Consider the following 21398-nt stretch of genomic DNA (forward strand, 5'->3'; position numbering starts at 1 on the left):
AATAAATAAAAGTACTCTAAAACTAAATTCTATTTTACAAAGCGATCTCTCAGTGGTTATACAAATGTTCTCTGTATAACTACATGTTCAACTTTAATAATTTTTCTTTATGTGGATTATACACATACATACACACTTGAAGTATCCCTCCTTCTTTCTCCCCCTGTCTCCTTCAAAAGAACACTTTTCTGAAAGGGGCCACAGTTTTCAAAATGAATGATTCAAAGCTGAGTACACAGACCATTTTTGCAGGGTTCAGAGTCAGTCTAAAGCCAGAACTTCACTGTAGCCAGCAGAACTCTTCTACCAAGCTTTCTCTTCCCTGTCCTGATTGCAAAACCAAGAATTTTCATTGTCACAAGGAGGGCCCTCTACAGGAGCATCCCAAACCAGTACACTGTAATGCCCTAGCACACAGGACGAGTCAATGATTCTGTTAAGCCTGTCATCATGACATTCTGTTGACAAAGAACGAAGCCGAGGCTTGGAGAAGTAGCATGACTGACTTTCTCTCACACAGATGTTTTTAGGAAAAACCAGTTCTCATTCGGAGAAATTTACTCTTGCTACCATGCCCCAGATAAATACCCGACTGTTTCCTATGTAGAAGTGATGAATTCGTGGAAGGGGGAAAAGTTCAAGCCACCAACATCAGAGGGATGAGAGTTGACATGTAAATCCAGGGAATCTTACAGGACTGAAAACATTTGAAGATCTAATTTCTGAGGGTAAAGAGAAAAGAAGAGCTTGTTTAGACTACGAAGAAAATGTGAATCTAATCACATCTGAAGCAAGCAGAATTGGGAGCTGAATTGGCAGAAAGCCAGGGGAAGCTCCACTGCCTTCCCTGATGCACTGATGCTGTGAGAGAAACGTGCTGCAGGTATGGAATAGGTTCCGGCTATCTAGAATTCCTTGGTTATTTCTTCTCAAATATATTGGTTCTATGGTGGATTATAAATATTTGAACCTCATATCTTAAAGATTTATCGCTTATGACATATCCAGTGTATTGTAGGTACTCAAGATTTTGTTGAATGAATGAAGATGACTTGTGCTAAACTAATATACCAATGATACATTTAAGTTAAAAACTTTTTAGCTGGTGTGTTAAACTAAAATTAAGAAGTTAAATGCAACAGAAATTAATTTCTAGCCATTCTATTTCTAGGAAATCAGTAGGGACAAGATGGGGAGCACTTGTTTTAATAGCAGTTCAAGAGAAAAAGACTGGAGAGCTTCAGCTTACAAACTCAGTCAGTGCCAGATGTATGAAGCACATACTACAGAAATGGTACGATTTCAGACTGTTTTAATAGAAGAAGAGTTTCTAGATCAAGGCTGGACATCATCATCTTGTGCTTTTAAGTGCTTTTAATACAACTTGTGTACTTCTACCTGTTTTTAAGGAACCTTATCTGGAGAATTGGAGCTGATAATTAGGTGTCACATCTTAAGAGCAACACTGGTAAACCAGGCCATGTTCACGGATAGACAGAAGGTTAAAGGTCTAAGTGCCACAACATATTATGGCTTGAAAGAACCCAGTATGTTTAGCTAGAGGGGATGATTGATTGTGACACGGAGAGTGATTAAGTGACATCTTGAATATTGTCAGAATTTTATGACTATGAAGCATTATCCATAATATACCACCGGAAGAGCTGGAAGAGAAAAAGGTAGTACCTGCAGCATGAAACACCTGCTCTCATCACCTAACAGGACTTAAGGTTTAAATAAAAATGTTCTACTAACCACTGTTCTTCACAAACAAGGAACCAAGTTATTCTCACCCACAAATAAAGGTCATACACATGTTACTAACTCGAATAACCACGGTCGTGGCAAAAATGTTAGATAATTCCACCAGGATTTTTTTTTCTATTGCTTTGAATCATTAATAAGAACTTTAATGGCAGTGAAAAGAAATAAATAGAGAAATAAATAAATGTTCATTTCCTTTGGACAATGACTTATTAATATTCATTCACAGTACAGCTTATTCTCTTTGGGTGTGAGTTTTTAATCACTTAGGAATTTTCCAAACTGTATTTTATTTAACTTGTGTATTTCTCCCTGTTTTTAAGGAACTTTATCAAATTTGCTTTGTTCTATGAATTCCCTTAATGTGCTAGGATACTAACACTACGAAGAAAATGAGATTAATATTGCACCCATAAAAAAATGAAGTTACTATTTGCTTTTGTGGACTCTCAGATTCTTTTTTTTTTTTTTTTTATTTTAGAGACGGGGTCTTTCTCTGTTGCCCAGGCTACAGTGCCATGGCACAATCATGGCTCACGGCAGTGTCTAACTCCTGAGCTCAAGCCATCCTCCTGCCTCAGCCTCCCAAAGTGTTGAGATTACAGGTCTGAGCCACCACCCCCAGCCTAGATGTTTTCTTACTATTTTTTTTTAGCCATATGAATTTGTATTTTCTTTCTAAGCATCTTTGTTTTACCCCTTTCATTGTGGACACTTTTTTTTTCTCATTAGGGGAGAAAATTGAAGAAAAACTGAAGTTGATTAATTCTGTTGTTTACTAGTCGTGTAACCTTGTACACATTGCTTGTACACGTTTCATAGGATTCAATTTTCTCATGTATAAAATCCTTCCTTTGTCTAAGTTTATGTAGTTGTGACTCTCTGTATCCTCTTAGTCCCCTTAACAGTTCTCTTCCTCTCCATGAATTCAACTGAAGGCAGTTACCCTCCCCTTCCTACTTCCCTCCCTCCCTCCCTCCCTCCCTTCCTTCCTTCCTTTCTCCCTCACTTCCTACCTTCCTTCCCTTGTATCTTTCTTTACAAATCTCTCCTGATTCACTCACTTTCATATCCTATATTGCCAACCTTGTACTTCAGATTATATTCTTGGCCCTACCTCACCACTGGAACTCAGAATCTTGGGTAATCTTGTGGTTCCTGGACATCCTCGGCCAAGAACTTGGGCGTGAGTACCCTGTGCTTTCTACCCCACAACCTCAGGCCAACCCTGCTCACTCCTATTCTGGCCTTTTCCTACCCAGGCTGGACAAGAACAAGGAAGGTCAGAGAGTGACATTCAACCTGCAATAATGCCAGCGAGAGCACTTTAGGAAACATAAAGCCTCTCATCAGCTCTGTCACTACAAACTAGTCTCCATCCTAAGATGTGATATATTTTAAGACAGCATAAATTGTAAAAATGTCTTTGGAGGAAAAATAATACATGTGAACTTAGATTTATAGGGCACTGAATTTCAGAAACATCAAAATGTTCTCTTTAAAGAAAATTGTGTCTTAGAACTGGGGAAATGCAGTTACCTGTTAACATTCTGCTACCCACCCACCTGCCTGCGGCTTCCTTGTGCACTCGGTGACAGAAAAGGCTGGTGTGCTCGGCCACATCAGGAAATAGCCTTGTGTTTCTCCACCATGGCCTCTAGAGAGCTGACTGAGCTGTCCCTTCACCACAGCTTGGTGACATCTTGGGCAGAACTTAAAGAGGTCTGGTCAACTTTCAGATATCAGCCAGTCCAGTATAATCTAAACCAAAACTTCACTTTCTCATCCAATAGAAGTTTTTCCCTTCTCTCCCCCAACCACATTTCCTGCCTCTAACCTACTCTCTCCTGCTCCTGGTTTGGTCCAGGGACCTGTGGTTCAGCCAACTGTGGTTTGCTCTGAGCTGTGTAATGCTTTCTCTCATTGCCTATGTGCACATATTGGAAATTTCCCATGGGACCCTTTTGTGGATTCTTTAGGGACAGCTCCCTACCTCCTGACAAACAACTCTCTCAGATCTATGTGGCTGTGCATGAGGACACCATCCTCAACAAAGGCCATGGGCTTTTAGATTATTTCTTAGGGTGCCTCTGAGCTCTCCCTGCCTGCAGTCTGCTCCCAGGCTCCTTCCCCTCTGGCAGGCATCTCACTTGGCTCTGGTCTTTTTTAAACTGGGGATTACAGGGCACCCCCACGGCTGCCCGCTCTTCTCTCCCTGCCTAGTGGGGGCTTCAGCCAGTTCTCTGCCTTTGGGCTGCTTCAGGCCCCAGTTCCAGGACCCTCAAACCCAAGGGCCACATTTCAAGCTCTCCCAGGGACCCTCCCGTGTCCTGTGCAGTCACAGCCTGGGGGAGGCTCACGAGTGTGGGCAGCTCAGCCCGCACTTGGCCAGCAAGCGAGTGCCAGCTTCCCCTTCCAACAAACAGCCCCCACCTGGTGGTTCTCCAACGCCCTTCTTCACTTACCTTTAGTGGGGCTGGAGGCAGGGAGGAGAAGAAAGGCAACGCTGCCCTCTCTAGTTCTGTACATGCCCTTCAAAGACATCTTTCTTCTCTTCCAAGAGCCGCTAGCCTCGTCAGAGGCATAGGTGGTTGCTGGACCCACGTGTTCCGGACCCATGTGTTCCACTCTGTATAGATTCAAGGTGACCGTGGCCGACCTTTCCCTTCAGAATATGGAGGGCACGTATCACCCATGACCCTCAGTTTGGAGGCTTTGGCAAAAATAAGACACAGGAGGAGTCTCATTCCACCAGACCCACTTGTTCAATTCCACGAACTTGAAGTGTGTGCCACACGCCAGGCATGGAGCTAAATGCTGCGATTACAGGGTTAAGCAAAGCATAAGCCATGCTCTCAGAGGCTCAGAGACCTGGTAGAGATCAGAATGGACCAATGCACAGAGAAGCAGCGAGGCAATAGTTAAGGGCAGTCTCTGAGGCCTGAGGTCCTCGGTTTGAATTCTGGCTTAGCCTCTTCCCAGCTGCCCAACTTTGGACAAGATACTTTAATTCTCTGCGCCTCCATTTCTTTTTTTTCTTTTTCTTTTTTTTTTTTTCTTTCTTTTTTTTTTGAGACAGAGTCTCGCTCTGTCACCCAGGCTGGAGTGCAATGGTGTGATCTCAGCTCACTGCAACCTCCGCTTTCCGGGTTCAAGCGATTCTCCTGCCTCCGCCTCCCAAGTAGCTGGGATTACAGGCGCTTGCCACCATGCCAAGCTACTTTTTGTATTTTTTTTTTTAGTAGAGACGGGGTTTCACCACGTTAGTCAGGCTGGTCTCGACCTCCTGACCTCAGGTGATCCACCTTCCTCGGCCTCACAAAGTGCTGGGATTACAGACATGAGCCACTGTGCCCAGCCTGTGCCTCCATTTCTTCACCTGTAAAATAAGGATAATAATATCATCAAGGTACTGTGATGATCAAACAAGTTCAAATGGAAGGCTCAGGACAGAGCCTGGCGCAGAGTGGAGTTATTTCATTGAACACCAACTACTGTGCCGCCTGTCCTGTCTTGCAGGCTTCAGCTGCTCCTGGCCTGGGCTCTCGTTTCGCCTTCCTTCCAGGCTCCGGTTGCCCCTTCGCTTGTGTCTCTGGCTGTGCTCTGCTTTTTCTAGCTCATGCGCATGGGCTGAGAGCACCCACCTCAACAGCACATACAACCGCATGGCTTTTCCCAGAGACCTGCTCCTTTAGCTTTTTTATTAGAATATTTGTTGTAATTCTGCATTTCTGAGTGCCTCATACCCCATCTTCCCTTTTAGTTTCTCCCTGTGGGTGCATTTGAAATGCACCCTTCACCCTTTGATACATATATATATATTTTTTGAGATGGAGTCTCGCTCTGTCACCCAGGCTGGAGTGCAGGGGCTCAATCTTGGCTCACTGCAAGCTCCACCTCCCGGGTTTACGCCATTCTTCTGCCTCAGCCTCCCCAGCAGCTGGGACTACAGGTGCCCACCACGACACCCGGCTAATTTTTTGTATTTTTAGTAGAGACGGGGTTTCATGGTGTTAGCCAGGATGGTCTCGATCTCCTGACCTTGTGATCCGCCCACCTCGGCCTCCCAAAGTGCTGGGATTACAGGCGTGAGCCACCACACCCAGCCGATATCTCCTTTCTTAAAATATGAGATGCATATCTAATTATGTCTTCTGTTCCCTTCAAAGCACTTATATTAGGTTCAGAACAGCATCCTTTGTGTCGCTTCCTCTCTCTCCCGAGAAATAAACTTAAGAGTAAAACAAGTCAAAATTTAACGTGATTACATTTTAGAAGCTCTCCATCCAAAAGCGACTTTTCAATGCTATAGAAGTTGTTTAAGGAAACAGTAACTGTAATTAAGATGATACTCTTCTGTGTTGAAATTTGGGTGAGGCCCCCAAAGCTGAAAACTACCTCAAGGGGATTCTAGATCATCTTTGTAGGGGTGGCCCAAAACTTGTTCTGGTCATCTCCTTCAACGACGTAAAATTTAGGAGGAGGTTGAAGCAACCAGTGGCAAGGATTGGTCTGAAGAGCATTGGTGGAAGCTGGGCATTCCCACCACCTGCACCCTAGCCGCCCGCATGGAGGAAGCGGCGTGGGTATTTCCTCCTCACTCTAGACAAAGCAAGAGAGGCCTCTGAGATCACTCAGAAAGATTTCCTGTGTGGCTCAGAACTGGTGGGTACAGAGACTGGTAAAGCCGAAAGAGAAGATTGTGATTGGAGCCTCCCTTGCCAGGGAGCAGAGAAGAGACAGGGCTTGAGAAATGAAGGCACCCCCACGGAGAGAGGAGAATACCAGGGGCTGCAGGGGTGGGCAGGCGAGTGGGCAGATGGATACTTTCCCTGTTTTATTTATTTATTTTTAAAACATTTATTTATTTATTTTTTAGAGACAGGGTCTCACTCTGTCACCCAGGCTGGAGTGCACTGGTGCAATCATAGCTCACTGGAGCCTCCAACTCCTGGTTTCAAGTGATCCTCCCACCTCAACCTCCCAAGTAGCTGAGACTACAGGTGCTCACCACTGCGTCTGGGTAATTTATAGATTTTTTTGTTGAAACAGGGTCTCACTACCATCCTGGCTAACGTGGTGAAACCCTATCTCTACTAAAAATACAAAAAAAAAAATTAGCTGGGTGTGGTGGCGGGCGCCTGTAATCCCAGCTACTTGGGAGGCTGAGGCAGGAGAATGGCATGAACCCGGGAGGTGGAGCTTGCAGCAAGCCGAGATTGCGCCATTGCACTCCAGCCTGGGCGACTAAGCAAGACTCTGTCTAAAAAAAAAAAAAAGAAAAGAAAAGAAAAGAAAAAAGAAAAGAAAAGAAAGGAAAAGAAAAGAAACACGGTCTCACTATATTGCCCAGGCTGGTCTCAAACTCCTGGGCTCAAGTGATCCTCCACCTCGGCCTCTCAAAGTGCTGGGATTACAAGCACGAGCCACAGTGCCCAGCTTTAGAATTGCAGGTTGGAGATTCCCACGATGTTTAGTGAGATGTCAGAGGAAGACTCCAACAAACGCAGAAGAGTGCTGCGCAGGAGAAAGAATCAGCCTAACACCAAACTCATGGTGACAACCAGGCGAGCCCTTTTTTGTGTCTTTCTTCTTCCCACCCTTCTCCAGTTCTGGGGGAGCCAGAATGAGAGGTTGAAGCAACCAGTGGCTATCCCACTCTTGGCTCCCAATCTTGTATCAGGTCCAACCTGGTGGGGAGAAAAGGGTTTAAATTGTATGACAAATTTCAATTTTGAATTAAGCTGGACATTTTTATTATCTGAGAAATGAGGCTATTTGGTAATTCTGTAAGACCTGCCTCGGATTTCATCCAGGAGCAAAGCAGAAGCGTTCAACTTAACACACAAAAAAGTAATTGCTTTCTGCTTGTACTCTATTGAGTCCAACTCATTTAATGAAACAGTGACTCGGTAATAAGAAAGCAGAGCCCATGGCCTCTGTCTGGAGGGCCTGCAGACACACAGGACGATTTGGTTGTGGTATTGCAAACATGATTTTCACATTAAGAAGTTCCTTTATGGTAGCAACCCACCCCCAGAGTGATGGCTTTTTAATTCTCTTTACTTTCAGCCTGATGCTTTGGTCATCCATCATTATGAATAAAAGATGCGTTGGGCCAAGGTAATTTCCTCTTGCCACACTCAGTAAAGGGCCAAGCACATGGACATGACAGACATAGGAGAAATTGCCACAAGGGTGAACTTAAGCTAAGAGGAAAGCTGAGCTATCCAAGGCTAGAGACGAGACTCTACAGTGGCGACTACCCTGCTTATAAATTCAGCACTTCAAGATGGGGGGTCGGGGGGAGGCACAGAAGTAAGCACATAAGCAACAGCTCAGGGGAGACCAGTAGGGGGGCCCTGTGGGATCTGAAAGCCTGGAGCAAGTAGAAGGGGGATAATGAGAGGAGACAGAGGGTGGAAGCAGAGGCCGGTATAGACAGGAGGTCTGAGGATGTTAGAAGGGCTCTGCTGTAGGATTGTCAGACCTAGCAAATAAGAAAAGAAACACCCAGTCCTTTCTTTTTTTTTTTTTTTTTTTTTTTTTTTTGAGACTGAGTCTGGCTCTGTCGCCCAGGCTGGAGTGCAGTGGCCGGATCTCAGCTCACTGCAAGCTCCGCCTCCCGGGTTCACACCATTCTCCTGCCTCAGCCTCCCGAGTAGCTGGGACTACAGGCGCCGCCACCTCGCCCGGCTAGTTTTTTGTATTTTTTAGTAGAGACGGGGTTTCACCATGTTCACCAGGATGGTCTCGATCTCCTGACCTCGTGATCCACCCGTCTCGGCCTCCCAAAGTGCTGGGATTACAGGCTTGAGCCACCGCGCCCGGCCCCAGTCCTTTCTTTTACCTGGCCACCCTACTCTAGAGGGTTTGTTGGACCACAGGAGAAGCAGTATCTGTAGCATTTGCTATTGTGGCCAGAGTCACCAAAAATTAAACAAAGAGAGTGAAACTGTGTGGAAATAGATCATTCTTCATACGAATCTGAAAGCCCAAACTTTAGCAATATTAAGATGGATCAACTGTTATTACCAGGAAAGAAAGTTATATTGAAGAAATATGGTGTGCTTTGGCAATGTCAAGGACACTAGAGATAGCAAATGTATATTACTCACTTTAAAGAAATATGGCTTGGGTAGAAATGACTAAGGGACATCCCATAACAATGTAAAAAGCCTATTAAAAAGTAAGTGCAACTAGTCTTTAATTTAATTTTGACTCAAATAATAGGGTAAATTTATTCTTCATGCAACACATAATTTTAAACTTTTGTTACACAAAGCTGACAATTCAATTTAAATTGTGAGAGTATGTTTGCTTGGCACAGTTAGTTCTGGTGTTATTTACTGTTTGCAGGATCTCCCAAAAGGCAGAACATCTTGAAAAATGTGTTCCAGTGATTTCAAACCACTTTCAGATCCTTGCTAGTAAGCAAGTGTCGGCCTCCCATCATCCAGAGGTTTTTGAAACACTGACAGACACAAGTCCTGATTTGATGGCGGTATCAGAAGCGTGATTTTCACATGAACAAGTCCATGTGCAAAAGAAAGTTCTTGCTGCCACCTTGAGGGTCCTCATTGCGGGTACTTCCCAGCTTTAGTCACGTGATGCCAGCACTAGACATGACTCTGGCCTATTTGAAGGCCTAAAGCACTGGATGATTTAGCATAAAGCGCCTTAGTTACTCCGCCTTCCCCCATACCACCCCTGGCTCAGACGAGCCATCAGCATCCTGAGAAATGATGCTCTGCGTACTCTAGGATAACAGATGACAGGACATCGATGAATAAAACAAGAAGCATTTCAGACTGCAAATGCACACTGCTGGAAATGAAAGCAAGAACTGAAATGTATCATGGGGATCTAAAGGGAAAACTCAAAGCCCAGATGGATGAAGCCATTTGCTCATGATCAACCCGACGGTACCAGAGAGGTGTTCCCAAAACCCAGACTGTAAACATTAAATTTGTATTCAGTATACTCTTCACATCCAACTTCAAAGTCCAGTTTTTTTTTTTTTTTAGTTGGGTTTTCTTAAACTGAAGTGCATCTTTTGTGTTGTCTCAGTGCCTTATATTATAACTTTTCCTGCATAAAAAAAAAATGATTTCTCTAGAAGTTTCTCTCATCAGGAGTCCAAAACTGTTAGCTCTTCATAATCCCAAAGCCATCATTTTGGGAGCCGAGGTAGGTCACGGTGCTGATTTGCTTTCTCTCTCAGTGCCTGACTTTGGGCTTCTCATGTGCCTGGAGCGCTTTCTTTCTCTTCAGATTGCAAAAGTCCTAAAAGCAGAGCAGCAGCTTGGGAGGTCAAAGAGCTAATCTCTTTCTCTCCATTTGCGCTCCGAAGTGCTCTTCTGAGGAGCGGAACAAGACCTTCTCCTTCCTCCTGCCTGGGCTCACTGAGAGGGTGCTGGTCTCAGCACAAAGCATCAGCAAAGTGAACAGGGCCAGGGCCAGAAGAGCTGGGCGCCCACTGACCATGCCATACATGAAGCCAAGAGAATAAGAGCCATCTCTTCCAACTGAAGACTAAGAACCATCTCTTCCAGGACAACTAAGGATGGATTTGCCTTTTTGAAAATTTGAGGTTGGACTTGCAATAAAAAATAAGAGAATTTGCCATTTAATTGGGAACTTGTGTAGCAGAAGGAAAAAAGGAGCTGCCAAGCTCAAGGGTGCACACAGTGGGCTTGGCTCTCTGGGAAGGAGTTCACCTGCACTGCTCATGGGATCCTAGCCAGACCTCCCTAGCGGACTTTAGGGAGTAAGTCACTCGTTCACATTGCAGCATGCAATTCCTTTATTTATTTCCTTCTTTCCTTTCTTTCATTCCCCTTTTTTTACAGTTTATAATTGGTTACATTTTACAGTTTCTAATTGGCTACAGCCACGTGAAGAGTTATGGAAAATGGAAAAGGTCAAAATGTTCCCAGGTGGCCATGCTACACAAAGGGAAAGGCATATGCAAAAGATGAGAGAGCACCAGAATTTATGAGACCTTAGAGATGAATCAATATGGCACGAGGCTAGAGTTTTGCCAGGGTAGAGTCATCAGAGAAAGTCTTCTGTAAATTACAAAGTGGTCTTCAAATGACAAGTGTGGAGGTAAATGACTCAAAACTTTGAGAACTGGAGATTTGTCATCTTTAACCTCCAAGTTGCTGCAGTCTCTAAAGATTTAAGAGGATTTGGGGAAGGCCAAGGGATGTCACTCAACATAATTGCTTTTGAGTATTAAAGCCGTGGATTTTGACAAGCACTGCCAGGGAATGTCTGAGGGTTTGCATTTTAGTGAATTACTCTGTAAATCAAGATATATATTATTAATACTAAGAGTGGTAGTAATTAACCTATATTGAGCTCTTCCCCAACTTCCAGCACTATTTTTGGAACTTTACATATTAGAATCTACTTAATCCCAACTACTTACAGGGTGAGTATGCTATTATTATCTCCACTTTTTAGATGAGGAAACCAGGTATTGAGAAGTTAAGCGGCTTTCTCAGTGTCACAGAACTTGCTCGTGCTGCAGTCAGGATTGAAACCCCAGTGGTCTGGTTTGGAGCCTGTGTTCCTAACCACAAGGCTCCACTGTCTCTCCCCAGCTTCAGTGGGCAGTGTTTGGGCGAGCACACTGCCCAGCCTGGAAACCCAACATTTGCTGTTCCGGAGAAGCATTCTGCAAATCCAGGGCAGATGGTCAGTAGGTGGAGTCTGCTTAACCCACTCTTGGCATCTCAAGGCAGTCACGGCCTGGAAATAACAATTTGGGGAGTTTAATTAACAGCACACTGCAGGAATGCCAAGAACAATGGGAAATCCATGAGTGGATACCTGGGGGTTGAAATCAGAATTGAAGGGCCTTCCCTGCCATCTTTCAAGCTGCTATGGATTGCAACAGGCAGAGCTGCACTTGCTTGGTTTAGGCAGGAGAAGAGTCTAGATTAATTACACAGATGCATGGCTTTGCTCAGAAAAAGCCAGTGGATGGTTTGATGTAGTGACTTCTGCAACCATAAAAGTGTAAGGTATATGGTTATCTTTGTGCTAAATGGGGCCCTGAAGAGATTAACCTCACATACAAAGTGAAAATTATATGAATGAATTTCACCAGGTGGGGAAAACTCGTCATACTTGTAAATAGCGGTTTCACGCCAAGTATGCTGGCTTCAAATGTGAAACTATGGAAAAGTTTTCTTGAAAGAGTGCCATGGGGCTGTGAGAGAAGTACTGGTTTCGAACATGCAAAAGATTAAAATTTGAGGTCAATGCCTTAAAAAGCTCCCTGAATACATAAAGCTTTAAGGAGGGAGCGGTGGGTGTCTGTTTATTTTATAGTCAAGATGTATCTTTAAAGCGAATGCATTTCGTGCTGTCAACCCAACTGTAGACTTTATTGCCCTCCCTCCAGGGGAGGGTGAGAGTAAGGCCAGGTGCGGGGTGCAGGCCGTTTTGTCCTTGGGGCCAGCACACATCGCCAGCTCACTAGCCTTTCTCGCTGGTACTAGGAATGAGCTTCATTTCTGCAATCTGCGTGGTGACCACTGCAGGAAGGTGACTGTGCAGAAACTGAAAAAGCACAGTATTTTGACTGAAGAGAAATGTGTTCAAGTTACAGCTCTGCTACTGACTAGTGATAAGGCGCTGGGTGAGTTAACATCTCTGAGCTTCAGTCATTTGTGAATGGGCGTACAATCCCATCCCTGAGAGATGTTTTAAAGATAGAGACAGTGGTATATAAGGGCACCTGGAAGCTATAAAGCAACATGAACCCCATCTCTACTAAAAAATACAAAAAACTAGCCGGGCGTGGTGGCGGCGCCTGTAGTCCCAGCTACTCGGGAGGCTGAGGCAGGAGAATGGTGTAAACCCGGGAGGTGGAGCTTGCAGTGAGCTGAGATCCAGCCAAAAAAACAACATGAAATGCTGGCTAATGGAGTTAGCAGAATTTTGAGGCATCACTTTCTTACCTGATATCTGTCTCCTATCTTCAGCCTCTCGAATGTCGCATTTGCTTTTTTGTTTTTACTATTTTTTATTATGCTAAAATAAACATAACAGAACATTTTACCCCATAACCATCTTTTAAATTATATTTGTAAACTGTATTTAATGGCCCTGGATTGTACACTTAAAAATGGTTACAACTTATATGTAAGTGCTGAGTATTTTATTCAGAGTTTCAATATAGACACTTTTTAGAATTCTATTTTTTTGAGGGTGCAGAAAAAATTTTGTAAAAATAGATTGAGGGCGTACGTGTGCAGGTTTGTTCCATGGATATATTGCGTAACGGTGAGATTTGGACTTCTAGCGTGCCCATTAACTTGAAGGATGAAGACTGTACCGAGTAGATCATTTTTCAACCCTCAGTTCCCTCATCTTCCCCCTCCTTGGAGTCCCCAGTGTCTAGTATTTCCCTCCGTATGTCCAGGTGTACCCATTGATTAGTCCCCACTTGTAAGTAAGAACTTGCAGTATTTGATTTTCTGTTTCTGGGTTATTTCACTTAGGATAATGGCCTCCAGCCCCATCCATGTTGCTGCAAAAGACAGGATTATATATACATATATAGAGTTTGTTTGTTTGGTTTTTTGCAACCAAGTCTCACTCTGTCACCCAGGCTGGAGTGTAGTGGCACAGTCTCGGCTCACTCACTGCAACCTCCGACTCCAGGGTTCAAGCGATTATCCTGCCTCAGCCTCCCAAGTAGCTGGGACTACAGACATATGCCACCACGCCCAGCTAATTTTTATATTTTTAATAGAGACAGGGTTTCACCATGTTGGCCAGACTGCTCTCAACAGACTGGTCTCAAACTCCCGGCCTCAAGTAACCCACCTGCCTCAGCCTCCCCGAGTGCTGGGATTACAGGCATGAGCCACTGTGCCCAGCTGATTTCATTTATTTATTTTTTTTAATATAGCATGCTTCACAAATGTGCATGTCATCCTGGCACAGGGGCCATGCTAATTTTCTCCGTATCATTCCAATTTTAGTATATGGCTGCTGAAGCAAGAACTGGAACCATTCTTAAATGTACATCCAGGGGCATTAAGTGCATTAACAATGTCATACAACCATTGCTATGATCCCTTTCCAGTACTTTTTCATCATCCCAAATTGAGACTCTGTACCGATGAAACAATAACCCATTACCCCCCTGTTCCCCTACTGCTGGTAACCTATGGTATACTTTCTGTCTCTAAGAATTTGCCTGTGAGGCACCTCACATTGGTGGAGTGAAACAGTACATATTTGTCCTTTTATGTTTAGTTTATTTCATGTAATACAATGTGTTCAAGATTTATCCATGTTGTAGCAGGTATAAGAAGTCTTTCTTCTTAAGGCTAGATAATATTTTATTGCATACATGTATATTCATTTTATGTATCTATTCATCTGTTGATGACTATTTCAGTTGTTTCTACATTTTGGCTCTTGTGGATGATATTGCTATGAACGTGGTGTACAAATATCTGAGTTCTACTTTTACTATTATTATTTTTTGAGATAGGGTCTGGCTCTGTTGCCCAAGCTGGAGTGTAATAGTGCAATCTCTGCTCACGGCAACCTCCATCTCCCAGGCTCAAACCATCTTCCTGCCTCAGCCTCCAGAGTAGCTGTGACTACAGATGTGTACCACTACGCCCAGCTATTTTTTTTTTTTTCTTTAAGACAGAGTTTCACTTTGTCACCCAGGCTGGGGTGCAGTGACACAATCTTGGCTCACTGCAACCTCTATCACCAGGGTTCAAGAGATTCTCCTGCCTCAGACTCCCAAAGTGCTGGGATTACAGGCATGAGCCACCACACCTGGCCCATTTTTTTGTATGTTTGGTAGAAATGATGTTATGCCATGTTGCCCAGGCTGGTCTCAAGCTCCTGGGCTCAAGTGATCCTCCTGCCTCAGCCTCCCAAAGTGCTGAAATTACAGGTGTGAGCCACTGCACCCGGCCTGAGTTCTGCTTTTAATTCTTTGGGTATATCCCTAGAAGTGGAAATGCTGAATCACATGTTTATTGTTAGATTCTTTTTTTTTTTTTACTTTTTTATTTCCATAGGTTTTTGGGGAACTGGTGGTATTTGGTTACATGAGTAAGTTCTTTAGTGGTGATTTGTTTGATTTTGGTGCACCCATCACCGGAGCAGTATACACTGAACCAAATTTGTAGTCTTTTATCTCTCACTCCCTTCCCAAACTTCCCCCTAAGTCCCCAAAGTCCATTGTGTCATTCTTACGCCTTTGCATCCTCACAGTTTAACTCCCACTTACGAGTGAGAGTATGCAATGTTTCGTTTTCCATTCCTGAGGTACTTCACTTAGAATAATAGTCTCCAATCCCATTCAGGTTGCTGTGAATGCCATTAATTCATTCATTTTTGTGACTGAGTAGTATTCCATGGTGCATGTGTGTATGTGTTTATCTCTCTCTATATATGTATATATGTGTGTGTGTATATATATATAGATATATATATATATATCACAATTCCTTTATCCACTCATTGACTGATGGGCATTTGGGCTGGTTCCATATTGTTGCAATTGCGAATTGTGTTGCTATAAACATGCATACGCAACTGTGCAAGTGTCTTTTTCGTATAATGACTTTTTTCCTCTGGATAGACACCCAGTAGTGGGATTGCTGGATCAAAAGGCAGTTTTACTTTTAGTTCTTCAAAAAATCTCCACACTGTTTTCCAGAGTGGTTGTACTAGTTTACATTCCCACCAGCAGTGTAGAAGTGTTCCCTTGTCACCGCATCAATGCCAACATCTATTATTTTGTGATTTTTTGATTATGGCCATTATTGAAGGAGTAAAGTGGTATCACATTGTGGTTTTGATTTGCATTTCCTTGATCATTAGTGGTGTTGAGCATTTTTTCACGTTTGCTGGCCATTTGTATATCTTCTTTTGAGAACCGTCTATTTATGTCCTTAGCCCACTTTTTGATGGGATTATTTTTTTTTTCTTGCTAATGTGTTTGAGTTCATCGTAGATTCTGGATATCAGTCCTTTGTGAGATGTATAGATTGTGAAGATTTTCTATCACTCTGTGGGTTGTCTCTCTACTCTGCTGACTGTTCTTTTTGCCATGCAAAAGCTCTTTAATTAAGTCCCAGCTATTTATCTTTATTTTCATTACATTTGCTTTTGGGTTACTGGTCACGAAATCCTTGCTTAAGCCAATGTCTAGAAGGGTTTTTCCAATGTTATCCTCTATAATTTTTATAGTTTCAGGTCTTAGATTTACGTCGTTGATCCATCTTGAATTTTGTGTAAAGTGAGAGATGAGGATCCAGTTTCATTCTCCTACATGTGGCTTGCCAATTATCCCAGCACCATTTGTTGAATAGGGTGTCCTTTCCCCACTTTGTTTTTCTTTTCTTTGTGGGAGATCAGTTGGCTATAAGTATTTGGGTTTACTTCTGGGTTCTCTGTTCTGTTCCATTGGTCTATGTGCCTATTTTTATGCCAGTACCATACTGCTTTGGTGACTATAGCCTTGTAGTATAGTTTGAAATCAGGCAATGTGATGCCTCCAGATTTGTTCTTTTTGCTTAGTCTTACTTTGGCTATGTGGGCTCTTTTTTGGTTCCATATGAATTTTAGGATTGTTTTTCTAGTTCTGTGAAGAATGATGGCGGTATTTTGATGGGAATTACATTGAATTTGTAGATTGCTTTTGGGAAAATGGTCATTTTCACAATATTGATTCTACTCATCCATGAGTATGGGATGTGTTTCCATTTGTTTGTGTCATCTATGATTTCTTTCAGCAGTGTTTTATAGTTTTCCTTGTAGAGGTCTTTCACCTCCTTGCTTAGGTATACTCCTAAGTATTTTATTGTTTTGCAGCTATTATAAGAGGCATTGAGTTCTTGGTTTTATTCTCAGCTTGTTCACCATTGGTATATGGGAGAGCTACTGATTTGTGTACATTAATTTTGTATCCTGAAACTTTGCTGAATTATTTTATCAATTCTAGGAGCTTTTGGAGCAGTCTTTGGAGTTTTCTAGATATACAATCATATCATCAGCAAATAGCAACAGTTTGACTTCCTCTTTATCAATCTGGATGCCCTTTATTTTTTTCTCTTGTCTGATTGCTATGGCTAGGACTTCCAGTACTATGTTGAATAGAAATGGTGAGAGTGGGCATCCTAGTCTTGTTCCAGTTCTCAGAAGGAATGCTTTCAACTTTTCCCTGTTCAGTATTATGTTGGCTGTGGGTTTGTCATGATGGCTTTTAGAACATTGAGGTATGTCCCTTCTATGCTGATTTTGCAGAGAGTTTTAATCATGAAGTGTTGTTGGATTTTGTCAAATGTTTTTTCTGCGTCTATTTAGATGATCATGTGACTTTTGTTTTTAATTTTGTTTATGTAATGTATTGCATCTATTGACTTGCATATGTTAAACCATCCCTGCATCCCTGGTATGAAACCCACTTGATCATGGTGAGTTATCTTTTTGATATGTTATTGGATTCAGTTAGTTAGCATTTAGTTAAGGGTTTTTTCATCTATGTTCATCAGAGATATTGGTCTGTAGTTTTGGTCTGTAGTTTTTTGGTCATGTCCTTTCCTGGTTATTGCTGGATTCTATGTGTAACTTTTTGAGGAACCACCACTGTTTTTCATAGCAGCTGCACCATTTTGCATTCCCACCAGCAATCGCAAGAGCTCCAATGTCTTCACATTCTTACAAACACTTGTTCAATTTTTTATAATAGCCATCCTAATGAGTGTGAAGTGGTAACCTCATTTGTTTTGAAGGGTGTCAGTTACATCTCCATTTGGTGAGAAACCCAAGAGTAGATAAGGTTGCCTGCCTACCACTGGAGCTCTGGCATACCAAGAAGCATATCTGGCACCAGAAATGTCTTTTTTGCAAAAGATTTTATCCAGAGCAAAATGGCTTTCCAGGGCAGATCTGGTAAGAGGACTTGATGTCCTCATAGTCACTTGATGATTCTGTCCATTTATTCATTTATTCACTCACTCACTCATTCATTTATTCCATAATTAAATACTCATTTTGGTGATAAGGAGCAGGAAGGAATTGTGATAGATGCTGTGGTGATTATATTTTAGTATCTACAAAGGGACCTTACAAATCATCTTATCCAAATACCTACCCCATTCAGGAATATTTTCTAAAACTGGAGAGATAAGACTAAGGCCCAAGTTTCCAAGTTAGTGATCAGTCAGGCTGGATGAGGCAACACTCCTCTAACTTATGGGAGAATGGGTTTAAAACAAGGACAGGCATTTGCAAGGAAGCTCTCCTTCCTTACAGCTCACTGAACAGTCCAGTCACTTGATCAGCCTGTGAGATTGAACACAATAAAACGAGTGTCAAGAAAACTTGATTAGATAAGCTCTGAGTACTAAGACAGTCCTTATATTGTGATAACCTCCTGCAAAAGTGTCACATACAGGCTGTGTGCAATGAGAGATACTGCTGACTTAGAACTTGTGAGCCAGGCAGGAGTGTGAGTATTTGATTTCAATCTGGGAAAATTCCAGAGGACTAAATTTGGAGGATTTATGAACATGGTAATGTCCATGCAATTGGATTTCATTGAGAAACATAGACTTTTTTTCTATTTCATACTGCGACATTTCAACTATATTAAAGGGCAAAGAGCAAGAGATAGAAACGCTGGCTAGAATGCAATTCATGACACAATTTCCACATATATACTTATTCTACACTGGTTACTGCTGAAGCCTCCTGAGTTCAGAATTAAACAAGACTCAGAGAGACCATCATTTCCTAAAGTCTCGTTCACTTCTATTGCCTGGATACCCTCCAATGTCACACCAGGAAGCAAGACCGATTCATCTACTTAATCAGGGAGAGTAACATTTTCTAGATCTGGGTAGAGACTTGCAAAAAGAGCTTTCTAGTCTTTGTGTATATCATCATATCATGATCAGAAAATAAGATTAAATATGATTGCACTAAACGCTCCATAACTTGATTGCCAATAACCTTATATTCCATTCCATGTATATTAAATGATGGTTTAATATACATGGTGGTGCACTCCATTTAATATCTTACTTCCATTTTTATGCACATAGAAGCGCTTTGCAGAATTATATCTTAAATATACATAAGGGCTTTTTGCGTAAGAATTGTAATGTTCAGAATTATTGTGTTGGGTGTTGCAAGCCCTTTGGCTGTGTCCAGGTTGTCCTGCTCATACAGCAGGATGCCAGGATCTTGAAGGGAGGTAGAGGGCTAGAGACTAACAACCACCCTGCAACCCTTGTAAGTGAGGAGGAGTCATTTGGTGCTTGAAACATCTGTGTTCTCTATTGGCCCCTGACTATCTTCTATTTTTGACCCTGAGCCATAAGTGAAATCTCTCCCAACTCTGACATCTTCTCTTCTTGCCCATGGCTTAGCAAGCTGGACTTGTTCTTCCTTGTTCCGGATCTGGCTTCCGGCTGCAACCCCCACCATCATCTGAATCTTCAACCTCATCTCATTAGCCTAGTCCCATCTCAGACTAATCTGACTGCCATTCTCAGCAGGGAGAGCCTAAACTTCTTCTTTTAGTATGCATATAGAGCTCACATACTATAGAAAGATTTTTTAATATCGCAGGCATTTTAAAAGAATGAGTAAGGCACTAGTTAAGCTTAAGATTAAATTAAACATAATCCTGCCACAAAGCATCTAGCTAATTGAGATGACGGTCTCAAAACATTCAGGATTCAGTGCAGTTACTAAAGGAATTTGTGGAGGACAGAAGCTATGTAAGTTACTATGTAAAGGGATTGTTGAGGGAATTTTTCAGGGGTAGGAGATTGGACAAGGTGACCTTCTAACTGTGCATTTAATGGTTGCAATAGCTGTCAAGGTCAGAGTTGGTAGGAACAATCCAAGTTAATATCTAGATCTGCCAGTTTTCAGTCCCATGTGGATGGAGGAAAAAAATCATGGAACCATTGCTGAGCCACACCGAAGATGAAAAGCGCCAATTCTGAGAAAGATCATACACGTGCCCTCCTCTCAAGGTGCTTGCATTTCTACCTGGATAGAAGTACGTCAAACACTCAGGGAATGTAAGAAGCCCAGGGAGGTTTCGGGGGTGCCCTCTTGACCTGTACGCACATCTCTTTTTCTGACCCCATTCTCATACATCATTATTGTGACATGTAAGCCTCTCTGGGCTGGTAAACTAAGCCTTGCAACAGCAATACCTGTGCACATCTTGGAAGTCTATGGGATATTCATAGAGACACCCGATTTCTAGTCAGTTTAGATCAATCACAAATGAGGAAAACCTTATAGTGCAATAAAGATTCTAGTTGTTCCTTCATGTTGGCATAGAACTTCTTAAGGGTCAGGAGAACTTCTTCCCCATGGGTGTGTGCTTCCATGAGGAGGAACCTCCTTTAAGGTACTTTGCTCTGCCTGAGCCTCTATTTACCCCCACACTCTCAGGAGAGTCACTCATCAGGCTGGTGACTGGGAGAAGAATCTGGGCCTGTGTGACACAGCTTTTCTTCATTCCTTCTTGCTCCAGATCTGTCTGCAGACAGCACTGACCCATCATGGTGCCTCCGTCCCTACAGAGGGACCCAGCTCTGTGGGGAAGGCCTGGTAGGCTCTGGCCTCACCTTGAACTGGGAGGGTCCACAGGGATAAAGTGCTGGCACAACACTTAGGTGGCAGGTATAAGACCACACCTGCTCACCAGCGTGTTAGGAACACAGTTGACCTGCTAATCTCCAACCGTGGACCACCTGCATCTTCCTCTCTCGGGATTGGGAATTCAGGGGGAGAAAATGGGTGTTCTGTGTGAACTTCCTAAATCCAAAACAACTTCAATATTCAGAGGAAACCCTTCACCCTTCTTTAATTTAAGTATCCTCCAAGACGCACGCATGCACGCGCACACACGCACGCGCACGCACACACACATTTTCTTCCCTGTGTGAAAGTTCCCAACCTCTGCTCTCTTCCTCTAGAGATCTTGGACCCCTACTGTGTCAAGCTGGATTATCCAGCCTGGGAGGGCACCTGGCTTCCTTCCACTGAGAGAAAACATCACTATGAGGCTGCCGTGGACTCACCTGGTGTATTAGTCCATTTTCACACTGCCGATAAAGGCATACCAAAGACTGGGCAATTTACAAAAGAAAGAGGTTTAATGGACTCACGTTCCACATGGCTGGGGAGGACTCACAATTATGGTGGAAAGTGAAAGGAAGGTCTCACATGGAGGCAGACAAGAGAAGAGTGAGAGCCAAGAGAAAGGGGTTTCCTCTTGTAAAACCATCAGATATCACGAGACTGATTCACCACCATGAGAACAGTACGGGGGAAACTGCCCCCATGATTCAATTATCTCCCACTGGGTCCCTCCCACAACACGAGGGAATTATGGGAGCTACAATTCAAGATGAAATTTGGAAAGGGACAAAACCAAACCATATCACCCGGAGAGAGAGATTTCACGGAACTTCATCTTCTGTGGAAACCCCAGGGCTCTCAGTACTCACTCGCTCTTAGTCAGGAGCCTATCCTCATTTCCATTCAAGATTTCTGGGGCTGTGACTCAAGTCTTGACACTAGGAGCCCCCATCTGCCCAGGAGGA

The 21398-nt window shown here is 43.0% G+C and overlaps 1 non-coding gene across 1 annotated transcript; it reads right to left on the reverse strand.

Moving 5' to 3' along the window:
* Nucleotides 1-13686: 13686 nt before the first annotated feature.
* On the reverse strand, nucleotides 13687-13790 carry LOC126961870 (U6 spliceosomal RNA). Its single transcript, XR_007728456.1, has one exon. It is a non-coding gene; the product is annotated as a U6 spliceosomal RNA (small nuclear RNA).
* Nucleotides 13791-21398: the final 7608 nt, after the last annotated feature.

The sequence above is a fragment of the Macaca thibetana genome, chromosome 8, assembly GCF_024542745.1.
Source record: "Macaca thibetana thibetana isolate TM-01 chromosome 8, ASM2454274v1, whole genome shotgun sequence".
Classification (NCBI taxonomy): Eukaryota; Metazoa; Chordata; class Mammalia; order Primates; family Cercopithecidae; genus Macaca; species Macaca thibetana.